The 6,664-nt window shown below is 39.2% G+C and overlaps 1 pseudogene; it reads left to right on the forward strand.

Annotated features, from left to right (window-relative positions):
* Positions 1 to 1,017: 1,017 nt before the first annotated feature.
* On the forward strand, positions 1,018 to 1,684 carry LOC140511438 (large ribosomal subunit protein uL22-like; annotated as a pseudogene).
* Positions 1,685 to 6,664: the final 4,980 nt, after the last annotated feature.

Here is a 6,664-nt window from a genome sequence, read left to right on the forward strand (position 1 = left end):
TGCTAAACATGGCTACATCTGTTATTCTGCATGTGTTAACACTGCACTTGCTGGGCAGAATTCTGTCTTCGATCTCATGCCAACTCAGACATCAATGTTCATTCAATAAGCATGGCCGCTACTGCACAGAGAGCACTGTGCTCATCACCAGGAGAGATGCAAAGCTCACAGATTAGTTAGGCTGCAAGGAAACTCTGGTAACACTAATACATACTATGACATGATGCATCCATCAAAGAAGAGCAAAACAAGCTCCTAAGTCGATTAAGGAAAGCTAGGGGACAAAATAAGATAAAAATAAGGCTCTATTGTTATTAGCTCTGCCACTAAGAGGAAAGGTTCAGGGAGTTTTGTGGAGGCAGCAGGAATTCCCAATGAAGCAGCAGGATTGACCCACTGCCTCCTCCAGAGCTTCTGGTGCTTTCTGGAGGCTTATGAGAGTTTCACAATATGAATGGATACTGGTTGACAAGGAGCATGGGAGGACCTAAAAGGACAAATGAAAAATGGGACATAAAAAAGACTCAACAGATATTTATGGACCAGTCACTGTAACTGTAACTGGTGCCATGGGGGATACCAAGACAATCTTAGCTACTTACTAAGTGCCTCCCTTGTGCTGAACACTCTGCAAGAAAGCTAGGATAGAGCACTGGACCTGAGTTCAAATCTGGTCTCAGAAAACTTAATAACTGTATGACCCTGGGCAAGTCACTTAACTTCTGCCTGCCTCAGTTTCCTCACTTGTAAAATGAGGATAAAGCACCCAGCTTCCTCAGTTTCTCATCTGCAAAACAAACTAGAGAAGGACATGGCAAACCATTCTACTATTTTTGCCAAGAAAATCCCAAATGAGTTGTTATGAACCCAACCCCAACCAAGGCTTGTGAAGATCAAATGAGATAATATTTGTAAAGCATTTTGCCAAACTTCAAAGTGCTACGTAAACGCTAGCTGTTATTTTTATTATTACTAGGTGCTAGGAATATAAAGGCAAGCATTTGTTGAGAACCAACTATGTTAATCTTCCCTTCAGCCCTCCTAGGTAATCATTTGAAAAGGTACTCTCTTGAGCCAGAGAACCCCACAAAATCATGTAAGTCAAGGGGTTCCAATCTCTGGGTCCACTTCAAGAACACCCATGAAACAGCCCAAGCTAAAAAGGGCTTGTGTATCCAAAAAGCTACCAAGTATTTGAAATATGTCACATTGAAGAAACAATGTGTTCCCTTCCATCGGTATAATGGTGAAGTTGGCAGGTGTGCCCAGGCTCAGCAATGGGGTGGAATACAGGGTCGTTGGCCCAAAAAGAGTGCTGAATTCTTGCTGCATATGCTCAAAAATGCAGAGAATAACACAGAACTGCAGGGTTTGGATGTGGATTCTCTTGTCATCGAGCATATCCAGGTTAAAGGCTCCCAAAATGTGCCAGTGTACTTACTGGGTTCGTGGTCAAATCAACCTAAACATGAGTTCTCCTTGCCATATTGAGATGATGCTTATTGAAAAGAAGCAGATTGTTCCTAAACCAGAAGAGGAGGTTGCTCAAAAGAAAAAGCTATCCCAGAAGAAACTAAAGAAACAAAAGCTTATGGCACGGGAGTAAATGTAATGTTAAAGTGCAAATAAAAGTAAAATGAAAACATTTGTTACAGTGGGAAAAAAAAAAAGAACCAACTATGTCCCAGGCACTCTCTTAGGTAGGAATACAAATGCCCCTGCCCTCAAGGAACAAGACACAATCTCTTCACTGAAGGAATTTATAATCTAGGAGGGAAAATAAGACATGTTGCTTTTCCAAAATGAAGCCTGATAACAGGGTGTGGGTAGCTTCTCAACCACTGAGGACACCAGTAACAGGCTGAGAAAATTAAAAAACAAGGCGACATCGTCAAGGTTCAACTTTTCTGGGCACATCTGATTCTAACTCAAAGAGATCATCATCAACAACATCACCATCATCATCATCATCATCATCCTCATCAACAAGCATGAAGTACAAATATAAGCAAAAAGAAAGAACTACATTCTAATTGGAGAAAACAACACATGAAAAGGAGCTGAAAAATGGGAACTGCATGGGGAGAGGATGGTAGAAGAAGTCTTTCATACATCCCAAAGGGGGATGCGACAAAGTTGTCCTGGGCTCCCTCCTTGAGTGAAAGTTCTGGAGGTACTTATCCAAGCAGAGGGAGAGGCCAGAGGGGCAGAGAGTGCTCCTACTGTGCAGATGCCAGGGCTGCAAGAAGGCTTCAGGATGAAGAGTTGGGGCATAGGAAAAGGCAGAGTCCAACAGTTTTAGAGAGAGTGAGTTTGATGAAGTGCTTCATCAGATATGCAACCTAGGCTGAATCGGAATGAATGGGCTTTGTAAACCATTCCTTTGGGTGTATCCCTGCCAACTTATTCACTCATTCTTTTGGCAAGAATGTGCTAAGTACGTACTATGAGTCATTCTCTGTCCTAGGCATTGGACATACAAAGACAAAAACAACATATATACATACACACGGAGAGAAAATCAAATTTTAAATGTATACAAGTACATATAAAGTAATTTCTCAGGAGAGGGTATAAGCAATTAAGAAAGTCAGGACGGTCTTCCTGTAAGAAGTTAGCTGAACTCTGAAGGAACATAAGGGAGGAACTAGTATGTCACACTGGGAAGGACAATGATCTTAAGTTAGAGGACCTGGTTTCAAGACCTTGGGCAAGATGTTCAGATAAGAATTCCTGGTCCTCAGTTTCTCTAAATGTAAAATGAGGGACTATCCTGGATGGTTTCTCCAGTCTCTTCCCTCATTGATTCTACAAGGTAGAAATGAACAAAAAATGTGTTTTAGGTAGCAAATGCATGAAAACAGAAGACAGAATGTTGTGTGGGGAGGGGTATATGAAGGGTAAAGGAGAGGGAATAATTGAGAATGATTTCAAGGTTATAAACTTTTGTTACTGAACAGATGGTAGTGCCCTCAACAGAAGTATGTAAATTAGGAAGAGGATTGTGGTTTGTGGGAGATGAGCTCTGTTTTGGACATGTTGGGTTTGAGCTGCCAGTGGGATATCTAGTTGGATGTTCACAGGTCATTTGGAGATGTAGGACAGGATATCCAAATTACCTGAGGAGTAAGACTAGAGTTAACATATTGATCTCTAAACCATTTCTTAGTTGAATAATTGAACTCATAGGAATTAATAAAATCATAGAGAGCATAGAGAGAAACAGGAAGGACCAAGTCAAAGCCCTGGGCCACACTAAGAGGTGGGCCATGCATGATGATATATCCAGCAATAGAGTGGTCAGATAGGCAGGAAAATAGCATCAAGAAAATCCAGAGAGGGGAGAATGCCTAGGAGTCAGGGGTGGTCAACACTGTTGAATGCCTCCGAGAGATCCAAAAGAATGAAGAGTGAGAAAAGACCACTGAACTTGGCAGTTAAGAGATCATTGTTTACTTTGGACAATGCATCTCCAATTCAGTGAAGAGGCTGGGATCTAGAATGAATGTGTGTTCATCCTTCATTGCTGAAGAAGACCATGCCATCAGAGAAATAATGACATGACTTGCACTTGACTTTGTTTTGAGTGAGGGAGGGCTATGCAGGTCACCAGCCTCACTTCTCCTCCAGAGCCATCTGAATCCAGTGACCAAATATTCATCAGGCTGACTGGAGATGACCCAGGATGAGGCAATTGGGGTTAAGTGACTTGCTCAAGGTCATACAGCTAGTGGATGTGAAGTGTCTGAGGTGAGATTTGAACTCAGGTCCTCCTGACTCCTGCACTGGTGATCTATTCACTGCACCACCCAGATGCCCACAATCCAGAATGAAGTGTATTGATGAAAAGAACACGAAAAAGTGTAAATATCATGTGCTTTTTTAAAAGTCTTTGGTAGTGAAAGAGATGAGAGAAAGGATGAGTACTTGAGAGGATGGAAGGAACAAGTGAAGGTTTTTTTAAAAAGTATTGTAGGGACTTAGACATGTTTGTAGGCAATGAGAAGGAAGCTAGTGGATAAGGAGAGAGTCTGAAAATCAGGAGGAGGCACCAAGGTAAGTACCAAATGTAAACACAGCACAAAAGCCACTTAATTGGGGTGGGTATGCATGGCCATAATCCAACTGCCTCTCCAACTGCCTTCCAAGAAAGTCAGCATAGAAAACAATCATAGAAAAGGAATATCTCAAGATATAGCATTTAGTGCTGGAAAAATTAATTTAGTCCAACTCCAATGTCTTAGTCAAAGGTAGTTAAGCCCAGAGACTTTCTCCTGTGCCACACTGGCTTTAAGTCACTCGGCACTTGCCTGGGTAACATAAGTAGGAAGTCCCTGAGCAAAGATTTGAACCCAGACCCTCTGATTTCAAATTCAACTTCCTTTCCCACTTTACCATGTCAATTCATATCCAGGCTCTAATACTTCCTAGTTCTATGACCTTGGCTAAGTCACTTAGCTCTCTCATTGTAAGAAAATCACTCTGTAAATTGCAAAGTGTTATGTAAATGTATACTATTGTTTTCCATTTTTTTTTATATTTCTATTAATAGTATCATTATTCTCCCAGTTAACCACAAAACCCTAAAGTTATCTTTGATGCCTGCCTCTTTCTTCCTTAGCACATGCAATCAGTCCCTGACTCTTTTTTTGGGAAGCCTCTCTCAAATTGTGTCTCTTTCTTTCAAAAAAGTTATTTTTTTCAGTGATCAAGTATTCATTTTTCCCCTCCCACCTCCACTTACTCACAGAAGAAAATGGGAGGAAGGAAGGAAGGAAGGAAGGAAGGAAGGAAGGAAGGAAGGAAGGAAGGAAGGAAGGAAGGAAGGAAGGAAGGAAGGAAGGAAGGAAGGAAAGAAAAGCCTCTGTATGATATAAGCACATTCAAGGAAAATAAATTCCCATATTTGTCACATCCAAAAATGCACTTGTTATTTGGCATATTAATTCATCATCTCTCTGTCATGATACTGAACAGCTTTTTGAATCAGTCCTTGGAAATTATGGTTGATTATTGAAGGTAATCAGCGTTCTTTAGTCATTCAGGATTGTTCATTTTCGCAGTATAAATATTAAAGCATAAACTGTTCATCTGGTTTTCTATCAGTTCATACAAATCTTTCCATCTATCTCTCAAACTATCCTTTACCTCATTTCTTTCAGCACAATAGTGTCTATTACATTCACATACCACAATTTATTTATTCATTCCCTAATCTATGGGTGTCCCTTTGGTTTCTATTTTTGCCATCACAAAGGAGTTGCTATTAATATTTTTGTACATATAAGATCTTTTTCTGTTCTTTGATGCTCTTAGGATATAGACCTAGCAGTGGTATAGCTGAATCAAGAAGCATGAACTATTTTTTAAAAGATATTTATTTATCTTTAATTTCTTTTTTAATATTCTTTAATATTAAATTAATTAATATTCTTTTCTTTTTAAATTTTGAGTTCCACTCTCTCCCCATCCCACCTCTCCCTCACCCACTGAAAAGGCAAATGATATGATATCAGTTATACATGTGAAATCATGCAAAACATTTCCACATTAGCAAAAAAAAAAAAAAAGGAAAAAAGAAATAAAGTGAGAAAATTATACTTCAGTTTGCACTCAGAGTTCATCGGGTCTCTCTCTGGAGATGGATAGCATTTTGTATCATGAGTCTTTTGGAATTGTCTTGGATCATTGTACCAGAGTAGCCAAGTCTTTCTCAGTTGATCATTACAATATTGGCACAATGATATCTCAGTTTTCATTTCACTTTGCATCAGTTCATATAGGTCTTGCCATGTTTTTCCCCTGTGAAACCATCCTCCTCATTATTTCCTAAAGCACAATATTATTCCATCACAATCATTATGTCGCAACCTGTTCAGTCATTCCTCAACTGATGAACATTCTCTTGGTTTTTAATTCTTTGCTACCACAAAAAGAGTTGCTATATATATTCTTTTTCTTTTTCTTTGATCTCTTTGGGGGTACAGAACTAGTAGTTGATATTGTTGGATCAAAGGGTATGCACAGTTTTATATCCCTTTGGGCATAGTTCCAAATTGTTCCCCAGAACAGCTGGACCAGTTCACTACTCCACTAACAGTTCATTAGCGTATCAATTTTCCTTCCTCCCCTCCAGCATTTGTCACTTATGATATGTGTAAGGTGGTAATCTGGAGTTGTTTTAATTTGCATATCTCTAAGTCAATAACAATTTTAACATTTTTTAATATCACTATACCTAGCTTTGATTTCTTCTGAAAACTGCCTTTAACTATAAATTGGGGAATGGCTCTTATTTATATAAATTTGACTCAGTTCCATATACATCCATCCATCCATATATGTGTATACATGCATATGAAAGAAGACCTTTATTACAGATACTTGCTGTAAAAATTTTTATATTACTTCATCCTCTACAGTACCTTTTAGCAAAATGTACTTTCCCTCATCTCTTTCAGTTGAGTTTGATTTTGCTCTTGCTTTGTCTGAGATCATGATTGCTAGTCCTGTCCCCTTCACTTTGGCTGAAGCATAATAGGCTCTTCTCCAAACCTTCATTTTAACTCTCTGTGTGTCCTTCTATCCCAAATGTGTCTCTTGTATGCAAAAATATTGTTGGATTCTGGCTTCCTATTCATTCTATCTTCCTGCATTCTATGGA

This window comes from Notamacropus eugenii, chromosome 1, assembly GCF_028372415.1.
Source record: "Notamacropus eugenii isolate mMacEug1 chromosome 1, mMacEug1.pri_v2, whole genome shotgun sequence".
Lineage (NCBI taxonomy): Eukaryota > Metazoa > Chordata > Mammalia > Diprotodontia > Macropodidae > Notamacropus > Notamacropus eugenii.